We start from the raw sequence: 19,112 nt of genomic DNA on the forward strand, positions 1-19,112 counted from the left end.
TGTGCTCAGATTGCAGTCAGAACGGGCAGTACCACCTCACTAAACTACTTCCACATATATATACATAGAGGAGTCTTCCTTACAACAGAACTGTCTCCCTTTCACATCACATGCACAACCCATGTCTTCCCATATATATAATAAATATTTAATATTCTCCATCTCTCTCCTCTGTAAAAGCTTGAGACAATATTATTTACAGATCATTTCACCACACAAGGCCCAAAAAACCAAAAGTCACTAGACCAAATACTGGAGATTGCTTGCAAACCATGATAACCATGGGTGCCAGTGGAGGTCCAAGATCTGCTGGCATCCTACCGGGGGACTCCCCTAACAGAATGAGTGAACGCTGCTGTAGGCCATCTACCCCAGCAGCTGTGGACTGGATTCTTCATGAAGTAAGCTTCTTTTGACTTCAGTCAGGCATGTTACTGGGAAGACCTAGTTGTTTCACACCAGATGGGAATCTGAGGACCTGCTAATGTGCATCATCATTGAACAAAAATTAGGGGAAAAAAGGAGGGACTAAGCTAACAATGTACAGTCATACAGACTGCCCATGCCTGAAATTCTTCTAAAGAGAAGCCAAAAACGTCAGCTCAGAAATGCCAGTCATTAGCACAGAAAAAAAATGCCACTTGACAGAAAAAAAGAGTCATCTTATCTTCTGAGAGTCATACAAGTGTATGCCTATAAAAAAAGTGCAACTGAGTAAATTTCAAACACCCTGCACAAAAGAACATTCTATTCCAAAACTCTGTCACCCATAACAGTGAGTAACGTGGGATTATTTAACAGAACAAATAGTTTAAAATGAACACTATTGAGCAAGGGGGTCAAATTACTGTTTTGGGCAGCTGAAGTATGCTATAGACTTGTAACAGAAAACAATCTAATCTTAACTCCAGAAGAACAAGCACACATATATGCTGGTTGAGTCAGAAGTACTTTGGATGGTAAGTTAAAACACATTGGATAAATCTAGTAAATTGTGCGGGTACAAAACATTACCAATTTTTTAAAAGTAATGAAAAAAATTTAAAATTATGTATGAAAAACTTTTTTTCCTTATTAGAAATGTTGTCTTGTTTCTTATTTGTATATTCTAGACTCTGTGTTTCTAAGGCTAAGACTTCAAGAGCCATACTTTCAAATTTTTCTGGCAACCTATTAATTTATCAATGAAAACTGAGATCCTCACATGGTCACATGAATGTAGGCTTCAGGAAAACACTGCATGTTGAACGGCTGTATATACAGTCCTATAACTTACAACTATGGCACTGGTGGAACTCTTGGATATCAGTAGAACCTTATTGGTACACATCCACAGGCCATTTGGGCATTGCATACGTAAGTGCAAAGATATCACTGGACTACTTTTAGAACAGAACTGGAACTGGGTAGGTGAAGAATTTTTACTATATCTGTAAAGGAAATAACACTAGGGCCTTCTCTCTGGTCCCCAAAACAACTGGCATGGTTTGGTTGTATCCATTCTATGAAACTCTCTTAGCGCCCTCCCTAGCAATCTGGCTACATTCAAACTGTGTACTTAGTTTATGCTGGGAAACCTGAGAAACTATTTGGAGAGTGTTAGTCTGCCAAGGTGAAAAACAGACTAGGGAATATTGCAACAATCAAATAAGGAGCATAAGCAACTGAGTTCTAATGCCCACATAAGAGGAATAGTACTGTAATTCTACCCTGGATGAGATCTGCAGATAATGCTATTGTAGCACATATGGCTAATGATGCTGTAATCGTATGTTGAGCCAAGCAAAGAAAGGAAACCAAACTACAGTGTGAAGAAGGTGAAGGAGGGAGAAAGGATGGGAGCTGCTTCTTATGGAAAGGGAAAATTCCTATTCTGCTGAGCCATTACTGTTGCTTATTTGCTTTCTGCTCTACCAGGTGGCTGTAAGGGAAGAACAGAAAAGCTCAGCCTGCACGTGAACAGTATTCAGTAATATCTGAAGTCAAGGTTAAAAGACTGCAGTGAGAGGCTGATGGTTCTTTTGAGGACCTGAGGCTGAGGAGCATCTTTGGGAACAGAAGAAAAACATGAGCTGATAAGATGGGAGAGATCCTGAAAATCTAAGATGGGACAGACTTTAGGACTGAGAAGCTACGATAGGTATTTGAGATTTGGATGCTTAAGGGGGCATTGAGACACAGTCAGAAGTCTTGTTTAGGAAAAAAGAGGAAAATGAAGAATTCAGGCTGCATCAAAACAAATGTGGCCAGCAGGTCAAGGGAGGTGATTCTGCCCCTCCACTCTGCTCTTGTGAGACCCCACCTGGAGTCCTGCATCCAGTGCTGGAGTCCTCAGCACAGGAAGGACGTTGACCTGTTGGAGGGGGTCCAGAAGAGGGCCACGAAGATGATCAGAGGGCTGGAGCACCTCTCCTATGAAGAGAGGCTGAGAGAGTTGGGGTTGTTCAGATTGGAGAAGAGAAGGCTCCAGGGTGGCCTTATAGCAGCCTTCCAGTGTCTAAAGGGGGCCTAAAAGAAAGCTGGTGAGGGACTTTTTACAAGGTCATGTAGTGACAGGATGAGGGTCAATGGCTTCAAACTGGAAGAGGATAGATATAGATTAGATATCAGGCAGAAATTTTTCACTATGAGGGTGGTGAGGCACTGGAACAGGTTGCCCGAAGAAGTTGTGGAGGCCCCATCCCTGGAAATGTTCAAGGCCAGGTTGGATGGGGCAACCTGGTCTAGTAGAAGGTGTCCCTGCCCATGGCAGGGGGATTTGAACTAGATGATCTTTAAGGTCCCTTCCAACTCTAACCATTCTATGATTCAAGATAGAAAAGAACTCTCCCACTGACTGGAATTTCTTCTTGTTAGGAGTCCACATCTGTAGAGTAAAAAGAGGATGCCCAAATGCTTTCCTACCAGTAATATTCTATGTAGTCAGACTGACCAGCCTGATAATCTCTGTACTTTCAACACAGATGAGAGAAGATTCAGCTGGATGGTACTTTGAGGACAGGTAAGGGGAAAACTGTATTTTCATTAGTCTGATCATCCTCTTCCATTTTGGGGGGATTTGGGGGGGCGGGATTTTTAAAACAAAGCAACACAAACACACTATATTTTATGTCCAGGAAAAAAAGCAGTGTAGTCCAAAACAATAAATAAGATTATTTTCATTGCTGGCAAATGTTAGTATATAAAAACAGGGGAACAGTAAAACAGCCAAATCAATTTGAAATGCTTGGCTGCAAAAGTTATTTTCAAGCTGGATATACAAGAACTCAATCCCTAATCTCCTGACAACCTCTCTCCTGACGTGGGCAAGAATACACTTTCATCAATATAGAAAGCTTCCGCTGAAGCTTCCGCTGAAATCCTTGAAAGAAAGATCTGAACCCAAACAGTAAAGGAAAATTGCAATGTATATGTTGAATGTAGTCTTAAATGGGCTCCCACAAATCCTCATATGCAGTCAAATAAAGGCTGGATAGTTTTTTATCTATCTGCATGCTCAGAAGAAGCTGCCTTTACACCTAGTTCCCAGCCCAGATGGGATCAAATTATACAGCTTTTTCAACACGACTAACTCTATCTACAAGCCAAACCAGGATAGTGCGAACCAGTTCTGGTCCCAAAGTAATGTGTTAGAAATGCAGGAATATGCCTAGAGGCTAGTGAGCCACCTGAGAGGCAGAATGCATTAGCACTCTGCACAGCCATGTCATGTCAGTGCATGCGAATTCATCTAAATTGTATCAGCACCAGAGTTGCCTTACGCCCCAGTGTTTTGGGACACAGGGGAAATGACCTATGGCTATCAGCACTTAACAGTCTAAACAAACTGCATAGGATTTATCTGATCTAATTTGGGCACCTAAAAATTTATTTTGGTCAGTGGAAAGAAATAGGTAATTCCCAAGGATGATTCAACACACATATTTTAGGAGCCTAAAGTAATTAGTTTGAACTGTAACAGCTAATGCTTAGCTACCTAAATTAGATTAAGCTGTGTACGTAACTGCAAATATCTTTTGAATATAAAACAGTTTCTTGCCCTTATAATGGCTACACTTGCATCTGAAAAGTCAGTGCTAGTTCTTTCTGAAGGAATAACCACTCAACATGTTTTGTAATGAATTTTTAATAGGCATGAATAAATTTGGGGTAAAAAATTAAGGAGAGCTTTAGAAGTATCCAATAGTACATAATATTATTTTCTAGAGTAGTACTCTTCACGGTGATAATGTGACTCAGGTCAGATAGTAATTGGCCTCTTTAAGGAAGACTGCCAATACACCACGGTGTCAATTCTGTTGGTTTTTACTGAGCATATTCTTTGGGAACTGCACCTCATTTCCTGGGAACTGAAGTTAGGCTGGAAAATAATTTTATTTCTCCATCAGATTGAAAGAACTGTCTGCTAGGAACAGGACAGACTATCTTTAATAGGCGACCTACCAGTAAAACCATAGTGAAAGGACATTGTGCAAATGGAAGAGCAGAAAATTTTAACTCCAGATTTTGAAAACGAAGAATTCTGGGAGGAAAAGGTGCAAATGCGTGGATCCATGATAACCTGAAACAAGGAATATCTGGCTTCTATAAGGCTGTCTGTTTGCTTTCCAGGTGCCCTGAAAATGCACTTCATGTTGCTGAAATCAGCTACAAGAGGGTTCCACAGGGTAGAATAAGGACAGACATTACCAAAAATACACATTAACCTACACTGTTTGATCTCATCTGTTTAAGAGAAAATGTGCTTCTGGTTTTGCATCCTTCACAGGGAAACATTGGCTTTGGTTCCCTGTCTTCTCTTGTATAAATAGTATGTTCATGTAATAGTTATAAATGTAACTATTTATAATGATGACATGAATTAGGTAGAGAAATGTCAATGCCTGTTTCTTGTAACAGAAAAAGTAAAATTGCATATCAACTCACTGTGACAAGCAATATCACAAATGGCACTTCTGGAAAAAAGATGTACTGAAGTAACTTTTTAGGGCTGTGCATGGTAGATTACACATGCAGTTCCCCTTAACATTAACAGAAATTACATGCTTAAACTACCACAAATGCTGTTGAGATTTCTTTCTGTGTTATAAAGCAAAAGCCATTGATTTCCACCAGAAAATAAAACTTCACAGTCAAAGGGATAGATGCAGACTGTACTCCTATGTTGTCAGCAGTCACAGATTGTGAGAACCAAAACAGTTACAGCTTAACAGAAAAGAAAAACTAGCTTTTTCAAGCATGACTATAACACCTTTTTCTTACAGTGTACTATCATTTAAAATTTAGTTAATGTAACTGCATTTCCAGCTTCAAGTAACATCCAAGTCCTCATCAGGACTTTTCAGTTTTTTAGATATAGATATGGGACTAAATAGCAGTGCTAAATTATGAAGCCTTCTTTATTAATAACCACCCTCTCAAATGAAGCTTGGTGCTTGAAAACAACCTAAAAAGTGCAGTACAACTAGAAATAATCACTTATCACGGCAGTAGTGCATAAGATTTATATGGCACATTTCCCTTTTTAAATGGATTTTGTAATGGTTTTCATTAAGGAGATATCTGAGGATGTAACAAAATTCTGAAGTGTACCTATCTGGGCATAGCCATCTTCAGTTTGCAGTGACCTGGGCCGGGGGGGAGTGTGTGAGGGTGGGGGTGGGAACTTTTTTTTTGAGATGGAAAACGTGGATTTTGTTTGCTTTATTTTCCTTTTCATACTGAAGAGAAAACTCCATCAAAGACTTTATCTATGGCATTCCCCATCACTGTAATACCTATATACTTAATAATCTGCTAAAAACTCCTGACTTTAGCAATATTATTATCCCCATTTTGTTATTGAAGGGAATCTGAGTAAAATCTGCTTTCTCTGGGGAACACAGGAAGTCTGTCAAAGACACCCATGAGCATGGATCAAGGTCTCCCACTTTAGCCTGTAGGTGGCATTTAGTCTCAGTCATTTTCCTTTCTCCCCTGGCAGTTTCCCAGATCTGTGGAGAGTTTGGTGATGCAGCTTCGGCTCCTGCAAATGAAATGCGCTGTTGTGACCGACAGCTTCATTGATAACCTCGTAATCCAAAGGGAGAGAATGATGGGTGCTGCACACTGGCATGATACGCTCTCAGAAGCCTGTATTGATCTTCCTGCTTAAAAATTGTACAACTATATTTTCAGGTGCTCTTGCTCCGTGGTGTCATTGTTTAGTTGCTGGTTATTCTTTGGTCCTATAAACCAACCATATAAAGTACAGTCTAGAAGGTGCAATCCTGCAACTCCCATCCCAGATGAACAAGTGCTTTGCACATTCAAGAAAAGAACAATCAGGAGACAAAAAATGTTTCTTTCTACACTTTTCTACGCTTTTTTTTAATTTTATAATTAGTCCAAACCAACTGTATGGTTACAACTCTGACACAACTGGAATCAGAAACATTGTAGACTCGAGGATCTGTAGTTACTTCTTATCACTACCTTTGTTTTTAAGCCTAATTATGTTCATACCATTAATAAGGATGTCATGTGAGTTGTTCTGATACATTAGTTTCTGGATTTATAAGCAAAACAAGAAAAGAGTTAAGATTGTTCAGGGTATGCCTCTGAAGTGAGCAAACCAAAGTCACAGTCCCTCTGAATACGATCTTCCCGCTGTACAGCATGACAACAGCAACAACAACAGCAACAACAACAACAACAAACTAAAGAGGCAGATAATGTTATTTAACAGTAATTAATTAAAGAATTTTTTTTCATTCCATTCATTTTGTTTTTTTCCAGTAATTCAGGTAGTAGTCTGTCCTCAGCCATAAATGTGTCAACACAAAACAGAATCTGAAGGCACAGTAAGTATAATAAATTTACCACAAACAATAGATATCTCCTGGATCAGTGATATATATTAACAATAGCCACTTCTTAATTCAACACTTTCCATTCATATATCATCCAGTCTTCCTGCTTATAAGTTAATACAGTCACAATGTGACAGAGTAAACCCGAGCAACAGGAATAAACCTGTCTTCCTAACTGTCTTTCCATCATTCTCTATCCCTGTCCCCTTTGTTCTGTGCAGACGTGTCAGGAGAGAAACCCATGGAAAGCTTAGGAAATGAGATGTTATATTTTATCTCCATTCCTAGTAAAATTCCCATTACATAGGTCTAAGCCGTTTGTTGGTCATGCCTTGTCTAGCTCGGTTCAATTAAATCATAATTTTGCACATTTTTCAAATCTGGGTTAAAGATCCTGTTACTCCAACATGATAAATTGTCATTGTTTAGATAGCATAGCCTCAGCAACTCAGTTCCAGTCACACCGTGTCTAACAATAAAGCCCTAGACTCCCCATGTAACTCAAAAAATGGCCAATTTCACACTTGATTTTCCACCTGCTCTATTCTGTAGATTTCATGCTTCTTGTCCATCTTTATACTTTTTTGCAGAATTATTTTGGATCAAACCATTAATAATCACACTATTAAAAAAGTCCCTTCATGTAAACAGTATAACCCTTAATTCAAATTCTAATGCTTTGAGTTTGCCTTCCTCTAGAACAACGTTTTCTAGCTTTTTATATGTTATAACTTACAAAAGTTTGAAGCCCTTTTTGTTTAGCTGTAAAGAAACTTCTGTTCTGACACCACCCTGTACCCACCAGGGACATGCAACATCCCTGAAAATACATATTCTGGACTATCTTTTTATGTTGAAGTTTAGAGAGCTGTGCTAGGCATCTTTGTGCTTTCCGCTCCTCTCTCCTCTGCCAGTAAACCTGGCAGAGAAGATCTCAGATAACAAAGTCATAAGACTTCAGTTTTTAAGCTAAATGTACATTTAATCTGTCAAAGATCTTAGTTCTCTGGTTTCGTCTCAGAAACCCATTCACTTAGTTGTTTATTCACTCTCAGACTCACTTCTGTGTGGAATTATCAGGGAGACAAGACAGTGCAGAACTGGTGAAGGAAGAAGTGATGGAGATCATAAAACCATAACTGAGTTGTCAAGTGAAAAACATGGAAAATGCTAGGCCTTTGCAGTCATCAGTGAAGATAACATGAAGAGGAAACTAGAGCTTTGTAAAATCAGTATATTAGCTTGTGTTTTCTTCCAGACTAAACATGATAAACTGCTTTGCAAAATATCCCTATTAAAGTCATGATTCAAACTCAGACTATAAAGGCTTGTAGAGGAGAGAAAATAATGTTTGAGATAGAATTACGGTAGTATTCATGTATTGGAATTAAGCTGTGTTTCTAATTCTTTGTATTCTTATAGAGATATTTGGAATATTTAAATATTTATTTCAGAGAACAGAAACAAGACCCAAATAGGCCCCTGAGGTGCTTCCAATTTAGATTTCATGGTATCTAAAATTAGCCTCATGGGTGATTCAATTAATACAGTCAGACATCCAGGCTCTCTAAAAGGTACACGAAGAAAGAGACATTCTGCAAACAACACAGAACAGTCCACTGGTACCCAGGCTACATGAGTTAGGCGTTCATGCTAGATACACACGGGAGGTCCATAACTGGAGTTCCCTTCTGATAGAAGATATCTCACATGGCATGACTCATTTGTTGAAACATAGTTAAGGGATGAACTTCTAAGGGTGATATTGGCTGTTTCTTATTAAATACTTAGTGTTGCAGAGGAGCATAGTACTCTTTCAGGAAGTAGATGTTTTGGATTATTGTATAGTTTTTATCTAATATTACCCGTTTTGAAGCTGCTCAAGCAGGAGTCTTCGGGAGTGCTTTTTTTTTTTTTTTTTCCCAAAAGAAATATCAGAAACCCATTAAAATTTAGTTAAATAAAGTTAGAAATATATTTTATATTATTCCTTATTTTTAGTACCTTTCTTTAAGAAAAGTTTTAATTGAAGAAGGAATTGCTGTGATTGTTGTACCCTCCTTTATAATACAGGGCACAGAATTTCAGCTATTAAGTCTTATGTCAATAGTTTCTGGCTGAAATATTTAATTTCTTTAAAAAAGAAAAAGCAACACATAACATTTCTCAGCACATCCTTAGTATTATGAAATGCTCCTATTGTAACATTTTGATTTGCCCAACTTGTGTTTTTAAATATTAGACATTCGTGACCTTCAGTAAGGTTTGTTGGCTGGGAAAGTGGGTCTAAGATTATTCTTCATTACTAAAAATATTATTAATGTGCTTTGTCTTTTAACATATATATTTGAAGTCACAGAGCTGTATCAGGAATGGTTGTACTTTTGCATCCTTTCCCACCCTGCAGCTAATAAATTCCAGATCACTGTAACTTAGTTGTCTACTGTTGAAATGTTAGCATCCTTTCTGATCAGCTTTTGGCCTAGGCCATCTAGCACTCTCACAAACAAGTCCTTCAAGTAATTTGAAATTGATCTTGGGTGGGGAACATCTGTCAATTGGTTTGATACCAGCAAACACACAGATTGAATGCAATCGTCCTAGATTTTTGATCTTAAGAGAGTTTAGTATCATTGATTCAACACATATTGGTCTTGCAGCCAGAAAATGAATACCTACAAATTCAGCCCTGTATATGGTCAGGTGCTTGGGGAAAAAAAACAACAACAACAAACCAAAACCACACTACAAAGCAAAAAAACCACCAAACAAATAAACAAACAAAAACCTCTCCAAGATATTTATGGATAGTGTACAGTAATTCTCTTCCTTGTCTAAATAACGATGATGGATAACTGTAGTTAAATATATGAGCTAAATTACAGACCTACCCTCATATAAATGCATGCTGGAAATGTTTAACAGAGGTAGAATAAGACAAAGTCAGAATCACACCATCTGCACTGTCACAATTAGAAGGACTGACTGTTTTGTCTGCATGAAAACCCTGGATTCGCAGTAGTCCCTTATACATCAGTTTTATTATATTTTAAGCTGTTGAATTGCCAACCTCGCAAACAGCACATATTTCAAATAAATTCTCCCCATGGGCTTTCAGGACTGCATCCAGGAGTCCAAGAGGTCTTCAGACTCCCTCTAGGCTTTACCTAAATAGCACAAAGATCAGCCTTTCCATGGCTGCACAGCCAAATCCAGCTGTTGAGAATTTTGTGTATGAGTCACTCAATAAATGTGTTGTATATGCAATTAATCTGTGACTAGCTTCAGTCCACGACGCAAAGCCTTCTGTAGTATCCCAGGTCTTTGTATTACTGTGACTTGGAATTGAAAGTTTGAGAAAGTTGATAAATGCTTTTAATAAGTAGGCTTTTACAAGGTTTTTGAATACATGAGAACAATGTCAGACCCCCAAATGTACTAAAAGGGGTAGAGTCTGACAAATGTTAATGTCTTTTATATATTCAAATACTTAATTTACAAATGAGCAATATTGATTGAGAGTGTTTCTTTAATGACAATGCCAGGCAGTGGAGTAGAGCTGACATGTAAATTGTCTTTTCTTCACTTGATCTGAAAATGGATTTTGCTATTATGAGGCATTGTTTCTATTCAGTAGGCAGTTCACAGCTGAATGCATTAAGAACTGAGTTATCACAGAATAATGGTGACATCAACATGTTTCACCTTTGTAAGATTGTACATTTAAGCTTTTTTTCTGAATAAATGATATTGATTTAATATATTTCACAACCATTCTAACTTTGAAAGATTTATATATCAGTACTTTTAAGACGTAGGTTAACTGAAACCTTTTTACTGTTAAAATTACAGAAATGACCTTTGCTTTCATAGACCTCAGCTTTTGAGTTCTTAGTATAAAGTACGGCAGGTATCTAATAGGAATAATTCAATTTGGCTGCTTTACCCTTAATAGTTCTATGAATTGATTGGTATGTTGCCCTTTTTTCTGTTTATTTCTGTCTTTTGTTTTCTGGAAATTTTTTGTTGGTTTTTTTTTCTTTTGTGAGTTTGTTTCTTTTTTTTTAAATCTAAGATTGAGGACCATACTATATAATTTCTTGTACAAAGTTGATTTTCATGTCAGAAACAAAATTATGGATCGATTAACTCGCAATCATAAGCTCTAAGTGCAAGCAAATGCTGCTTCTAATAGGTAGGACAATACTTTATTAACACATATGTTTTTCTCTCTGTCTATTTTTGGAAGATTTTCTTAGTGAAAGATCTAACTTGCTATAAGTATTGGCAGTCTGTTGGCAAAATGCTTTGCAACCCTACTTAAGATGTACTAAAAATACTGAAGTATGTACTGCATATGCCACATGAAAACTTAGACACATTTCTCTTTGGTGACTTTCCAGGGCCCAAATTTTCATTTGTAATATTCGATCTAAATTTTAAAACCAAGGTCATTTTTTGCATAAGTTAAATAAAATTCAAAACAAATCAAGGAAAAGAATGTTGCCTTATCAAATGTTGCCCCTTTCTGAAGACCTAAGACATTTCAATAAAGGGAATTTTGAATGATCTTTCAACTTCCCATATTTTATCTCCTCCTACATTTACAGACTTAGGCTACTAATAATTATATTATGATAACCTCAACGTGTGTTAGTTTTACCATGTGTAAATTGAGTACAAATTCTGTCATATCTTTGCAGGGGGACGGCTAATTTCTGGGAAACTTATCGCAGCATGAATTTAGAAAATGTAATCAGTTTCACAATCTGTTATAATCCAATTATCCTAAGTGATGAGTTAGTCCACATGACGGTGAACACTAGCTGGTATTTACTTCCCACATTACTTACATTTAGCCCTGTGTGATCACTAAGATTAAGTATCTGGACTTTTCTCACTTGGTTTCATAATGAGTTAAAAGATGAAACCTTACTTATATATCATACTAATCTCATATTATTTATATCCAAAAGAAAAGAAAAAGAGACAGGTACCCGATGCCTTCTTTGCCTCGGTCTTTACTGGCAAAGTCTGCTCTCAGCCTTGCCAGGCTCAAGTGGTTAAACACTGAAATAGGCTGCCCAGAAAGGCAGAAGAATATCCATCCTTGGAGATATTTAAAACAAGGCCCAAAGTAACCTGTTCTAACTTTAAAGTTGGTCCAGCTTGGAGCAAGGGTTTGGATCAGCCTTCATCACATCTCAGGCTTCCAGAAGCAATTCCATTCTGATTCCTTCGGAGAAACCTGTGTCAGCAGTGCTAAGGGCTAAGCTAATGACACAGGAAGGCAGGGGCCAAAGGTTCCTTTGGAAACGAAGGCTGTAATCATGAACAGCCAAAAACTCCTGATGAATTGCAGTTATTTTTGCAAAACATATTTGCCTTCAGAGTTAGAGTCATATCCATAATGCACACCAAACCGACAAGCACCAACCAGAGAACTGAGAGAGTCAGTTTACAAGAAGTGAAAAAAGGGGAATGATGTAGAAGTAAGAGGACAATATAATAAAAAGTGAAGATGCAAGTTGAAGAGGTTAAAAAAGGGAAGGTGTGAGGGGGGTTGGGGACAGAAAGGGAAAGGAATGTGAAACTGCAAATAAATGATAAATAATAGTGCCCAGCTAGAAAAGAAGAATATAAAGCATTGAATGGAAACTGCTTACTGTTATCACCTTTGCTTTCTAATCTTTGTAGCTGCAGAACTCAGAATGGCAGTACATTTCCCTACTGTCTCTATTATCATCACTCTTTTTTAATCCACTCTCTGCCTGCCTATCTTATTACCCTTTCATTCAAAAATGTGGCCTTTGTGGCCTTTGACTGTCTGATCTGGCTTTGTCTCACTTAATGTGACCCTCTAGCTTCTTTTTCATCTTTTTTCCATGGATCAGATATGTCAGTATATATTGCTGTACATAAGAAAGTATATATAGTTACTGGGTTTTACCATTACCTTCCCGTTCTAAATTTAGTATGCATATTTCAGAGTCTGAAATATCTGAGACGCCATTATCAGTAGTGTCTGGATCCTTAATGGTGTTCCCAGAATATACATGAGATGAGATTTAGGATGTTACTGCTCGAATAGCTGAAATATTAAAAATTCTGATGTGCACTACACTGATTTTCTTTACCCTGATCTCTTTTTGGTTTGGTAGTTGAAACGTACCAAACACATTCCCTGGATATAGCTCCACTTACTTGAGACTTAATCGCATTAAGAGGGAGATTTATTTTCCTGGTGTGTTTACTGCTCATCTCAGATTATCACGCACATAGAAATAAAAGAAAGAGAAATTAGGACATGTACCTATCTGAGTAATATCTGCCACATAGGAAGCCTTATATCAATTTTACTGATACAATAGATGACATCTTGACCTCAAAGATATTTACTTAGTATGCCTAACCGTAAACATTACTTGCAAGAGCAGAGATCATTAAAAATATATTTAAAGACTCAAATCCTACTTAAGAAGGGAAGATAGTATGATTGCTACTACAAGACAGGCACAAATACTAAAATTTGTTTGTCATTTCAAAGATTTAGTACTGTGCATTTGTTATTGCCATGTTTCTAGTTGGCTCCAGCTAACAAAGTCCCTTTCAAGAGCAGAATGGATGCTTCTCGCTTACTGGGATACAGTATATATAAACCACATCCATACTTGTAAACTAAATAATGTTGGACTTGCTGTCTTGCCCTTAGGCCAGGCCATGTGCTGACTCCCACTTCGTACAAAAGGACCAGTTGGGTAAATGCCAGCTGGCTCCAGTCCTACTCATGGTAGGGACTGTTTGAATAATTTAGCAGTCCAGCTGTGGGTATTCCACTGCCCATGCAGACCACCAGTTTAATTTACTAATAGCTCTAATACATTGATTATATTGGATTGTCCATATCTATCAATTTAACAACAAATTGGAACCAAATGTGCATTTTTCTGTCTGAATTTGTTGTCCAGATTCCCTGAGTTTCTCAAAGTGAACCACGAAATAAGAATTTCTGGGTGTTGCCTGTCTCATCTGGAGATAAACATCCTAACCTGTTAGATAGATTGGGGTCTAAAATGCTTTCATTGACTATGAAGGGAGATGAAGTTGGTTGTCAGAGATGTCAAAGTATACACAGCACATTTCTGAACTTCAATCAAATTAATCCCATTCTGGCTACTTATAGGTGATATCACACATGCTTCAGCTTATTCAGAGTTGGAAAGAAATTGCATGGGATCATGAACATTTGTTGCTAATTCTGGGAAGTTTGAGGCAAAAGCTTTGCTTATTTACAATGTTTAATGCCTTGCTGAATTTAGTTAAGCTGTCTGTTGGGAATAAATCAATGTGAAAGGTATCATTTTGTTCTACCACTTGTGATGGAACGAAAGAAAATGGCAATAACTTAGGAAAAAGCTTTGCTGTATTTTAAGAGGTGCTTGTCAGTGATTCGTCAAGTGTGTCCCTTCTAATCCTATTGACTGAAGTATAACACATTTGCAGCGGCACGTCCCTGTCAAAGGGGTAGTTTATGGTCTCACCTCACATTTTAATAAGAACAGTTCTGCAGTCTATAATTGTTGTAACTATACCAACAGAACGTTTCTATAGAGATTTGTTGATTATATTTCCGAATGTTATATCAACAGCACTTAAATAAACTTCAGAATGAAAAAGAGAATTATATTTGGTATGCATAGGTATATTCACTAAGGTGTCCATACTGTATAGTGACAGTCACAGAGTCTTTTTCCTCAAATTCTGTTTTACTCCCAGGAAAGAGATGGATAGGAAGCCTAAACAGGATTGCACAAGCAAAATTAGGATCACAGGAAATTAAATCCATGTTAAATAGATTATGAAAAAATGAGCATAGGACTTGATGAATCAGAAACAGATTTTGTCCACATTTTGCTCAAATCACTCTTCCAAGCTAAACAAAGCAGTCCAGAGACCAGGTAAACATTACACAAGTAATTTAAAATTTGTTATCCAGCTGCTTATGGAGAAATAAAATTCAGTCAAAATGCCATAGCAGTTACCATAGCCCAAATTTTTCCAAATTTTTAACATAGAAAAAAAAAGAAAAGAAAAAACAAAAAAAGGAAGAGCACAGAATGAAGCAGTCAGAAGTGAGGGAACATCAATATTACCATTTTCAAAGCAAATATAGTGAGATGCCTTTTTTGTGTATTTGGAATTTGATGCAGTCTTTAATTACAGGTTCACTCAGTATTTTTTTCTTTACTGTTGCTGTCAGTGCAGAGAATGGCAACTGTCCATGTAATGAGCAACTATTCAATAGCTGTTTTCTCGCTTATGCTCAATGAGTTGTTCAACACACTACTTACTGCACGTTATTTAAACCCTGCTCTGAATACAGAGTTATTCATTTCCTGTGGCTTTTCTTCTGGTACTCATCAGTGTAGTATCTGAGTGCTCTGCTTAGAATAATGACTTTACTTCCCCAACCATCTGATGAAATTATCACCCCCATTTTACAGATTGAGAACTGAGGCCCACAGACACAAACATCCAAAGTGCCCACTAATTTTCTCATTCAATCAGAGATACACAGAACCTGATTTTGTGGAGTACAAAGAATTACACAGCAGATTAGATGTTCAAAGCAGCATCCCACAGACAGCCGTGGCAGCTGTGAGTGTACACAATTTCTGCAAATCAGACCCCAGAGCCTCAATGCAGGCAGTTAGAAAATAAGGATCACACAATTACTTGTGTCTACATGGTACGTTGCAGATCTCTGAGAGATATCCCGGCCAGGAATGAACAATTTGGATACAAGAAGCAGTGTAGTTGTGCTAATACAACATTCTGACTTAACTATTTAGCTCTGACAAGCAGGATATTTCAAGCCTGCTGCATCTTTTTGCTGCTTTTCTCCCAAGACCTTCTCACCCCATCTCGTGGCCTCCTGCCTCACTCACTGTACACCCGACATCTGCAGCAAATGATTCTGAAGGGCCTGTGACAATGACAAGGAGGGCTTTTTCTAACTGCATCATCCTGATCCCTGCACCCTGCACCCCAAGGTGCATCCTTCCTCTACCCTGAATGAAGCAATGCTCAGTGGGAAAAAAAAAAATAGTGTGTAATTATGTAACTATATCAAAAAGCCTAGGCACTAGGAAGACAAATTAAGATAGCACTGCCATTTCTTTGAGTGCTTTAGGGACAGCTCTCCTGAGCGAACTACTCTCTTTTTTTTTTTGGAAAAAAAAAAAAAAAAAGAAGGAAAAAAGGAAAAAAAGAAAGGAAAGGAAAAGAAAAATTCCCTTTCTTTTCCTAATGAAACAAAACCAGGCTGCTACAAACACCTGTGGATGATTTTAGCCCAAATTATTCAAGCCTGGCAAAATTATCAGCAACTGAAATGGAGTCCCACATTTAGCTATCTTGAAATTCAATTTAATTTAATTTTTAAGTGTTACAACTGCATTTGTTATTTTGGCATATTAGATGTAGCCATTTGGTACGGAGTGATACTTATTGAGACACAGCAATCATCGTTACAAACTAAGGATATAAACATCTAGTTTAAACACACACATCTAATTGCTTGGTTAATGGTGATCTAAATGATAACTGTAATTGAATATTAAACCTTTTTAAGTATATTTGGATGAAAGTATTCTAAACGGTGCATGTTTTCATAATGAAAGAAATAATTCTTTTTTTCACCTAGAATTTGTGTTACAAAATTACAGAAATCAGTAGAAAAGACATTGTTCTGTGCTTTGTTTTTCATTTTTGTTTATCTTATAATCTTATGACATATGAACATGGAGTTTTCAATCTTCCTTCTTTTTTTTCCCTTGATTTTACATCAGGAAGTTAGCAAATGTGCAAAGCAAATTCATGAATTTTAAACGTGAGATAGACCAGGAGCTTAGCTAAAGTGTTGGCCTTTTCATTGTTTGAAATTCATCAGGTATCTGTTCCAGAGCAGTTTTAGGCAGGAGGATCATAAGGATTATCTAACTCTAGAGAACATTAATAAAACAGAGGAATTTTCAGCACTTAGCAGCACTGTTGGCTTCAGAATTTGGGACCATTAAGGAGAAATATTTCAAATACCTGTTAAAATACTGTTGATTGTCACAGCAAATGCAAAAAACAGCAAATAAACACATTTTCAAGGATGAAAGAAGCAAAAGGAAACACTACATGTAATAAAAACTTAGTTATATTAAAATCAACTGCAATAAAAAGCAGAAATGAACTTGGGTAAAATTTAGCCCGGGTTATTCAGACACCTTACCCAACATGTAGTTTTACCAACCTCCTAAGTGTCTGTCTTGGAGGTGAGTTGTACTTGATGATCCGGTCTCCTTGCCATATACTTGATGGACGGAGACAGAAACTGCTGAAAATGTTCACAAGGGAGATGTCCCATCCCATTTTGTGTTCTTCCCTCTCTGTATGAGTCAACTCTACATATTTAAATATACATCCACTCCTTGTGGAGGGTAATGGGAACCAGAAGGAAATACTAGGTGAAAAGGATTTTTAGCTAAGTAAAAGCCACGCATTTAACAAAGATGCTTACAGGGTTTAGCACTGATGTGCAGCAGGTAGACTACATTATTGTCTGGACCTTGAGTGGGTTTCACATCTCTAACAACTTGGTCGATGTTCAGGGGACACCACGTATATTTGCAATTAGAAACACTAATAGCAAAAATGGAGTTTGATAATGAGTAGGGTTATGAAATATTTCTGAAATAACAGATGACTGAACCACAAAAAGGTCCGAACAACGTACTTAAAGAGGCATTTTGGTATTTATAACTCCTTAGTGCTTCCTGTCAGCCTTCTCAGTAATTCTGTTTTGACTTTGCCCCAGCTCATGGGGATGTAGTGTAAAATAGGTAGTATTTAATGTCTTATTTCTTGCACTTGGGAGTTAAGGAAGTTAACAGCCAGAAACTCAGCTACAGTTACAAACGTGCCTTGACTGTCTGCCTGGGTCAGGAGGCAAGACAGAGAAAAGTCATGGAAAAGAAACTGGGAAATTGAAGGTATACTGTAAGATAAGTTAGAAAGAAGGCATTGCCGCATATTAGAAGAACAGTTATAATCTGAATTTTAGAAAGGCTGGCGTACCTGGAGGAGCAGGGTAGTTGTCAGAGAAGAGAAGGTGCACTCTTCCCCTCCTTACACTCTTGTGTGTGCACTGTTCCTGGTGTTCCCCTGTGGCAACAACAAAAAAAAAAAACTTAAAAAGGGAAACTGCTAACTGCAAATTCAGCCTCCGGGAGTGATTGCTCCATAGAGTGAAGTTTCGTTATGAATTAAACCCTCCTGGCTCCGTGCTGTAGAAAACGACTCTCGGATGTCAAGAATCTTCTGGAAACCTGCCTTCCACCCACTGTTTATGACACTGTGAAAATGCTGAGGAAGTGCTCATTTAAAACTGATATGTCTGTGAGCTCATATTTGGCATGCTGCAGTGCTGAAACAAATTCATTCATAGGTATTAAATATACTGAGATAAGGAATATACGAGGTGCACTGTGTGCCGTTATTAATCAGATGGAAGAGACACGATTAAAAGAAGAGAGACGCTTAGAGAGGTGGTACAAGGGAAGAAAATGTAAAGTAAGGTTTCAGAAAACACTACACTTAGCACCACTAATCTGGGCAAAATTGAAAGTTACGTACTCCCAAGTTGCTTATGCACTTTTGGAAATTCTACAACAGTGTGTCTGTGTGCATGTTTACATTCAAATAAATAGAACTTTTATCACAGTGAAGGAAAAAAAATCAATAATTAGAATTGAGCTCTTTCCTATTCCTAAAGGATTTTTTGTGTTTTGTAGATACCAGCCATATGTAATACAAACTGCTTTATGTACTACAAATCTGTGTAAGTAAACATTCATTCTGAATTCCTTGGGACATTTCAACACCTTTGTGTAGTTCATATGCTAATGAAAAAAGGCTCTCGTCATCTGCAGCTAACAAAAGCAAGACCACATTGTAAGTTAAAACACAAAATGGAAGTATATTAGAATAAATACATTTCTAGTCTGAAATTATTTCGATGTCATGTGGTGGAATTCCAGTAGGATGGTCATTCCAGGTATCAAGGGATGAAGTTATGCTCCACCTTTCCTTTATTTCTTTAATCTGTAGGAGTTTTCCCACACACAATCTGTGCTGCAGTTAAAAAAAGCGTTATGTTCTTGCATGTGATAGTTTGAGTAGACAGTTGTTTATTGAGCTGCACAGCTTTTC

At 37.5% G+C, this 19,112-nt stretch overlaps 1 long non-coding RNA gene across 1 annotated transcript in view; it reads left to right on the forward strand.

The window, feature by feature from the left end:
* The first annotated feature begins 910 nt into the window (after window positions 1-910).
* Window positions 911-19,112, forward strand: part of LOC128907722 (uncharacterized) — a 45,504-nt gene continuing 27,302 nt past the window's right edge. The window contains exons 1-3 of the long non-coding RNA XR_008465713.1: window positions 911-959; window positions 2,857-3,001; window positions 6,778-6,842. This is a non-coding gene — a long non-coding RNA (uncharacterized LOC128907722). The remainder of the gene's footprint in view (window positions 960-2,856; window positions 3,002-6,777; window positions 6,843-19,112) is intronic.

This window comes from Rissa tridactyla, chromosome 3 (genome assembly GCF_028500815.1).
Source record: "Rissa tridactyla isolate bRisTri1 chromosome 3, bRisTri1.patW.cur.20221130, whole genome shotgun sequence".
NCBI lineage: Eukaryota > Metazoa > Chordata > Aves > Charadriiformes > Laridae > Rissa > Rissa tridactyla.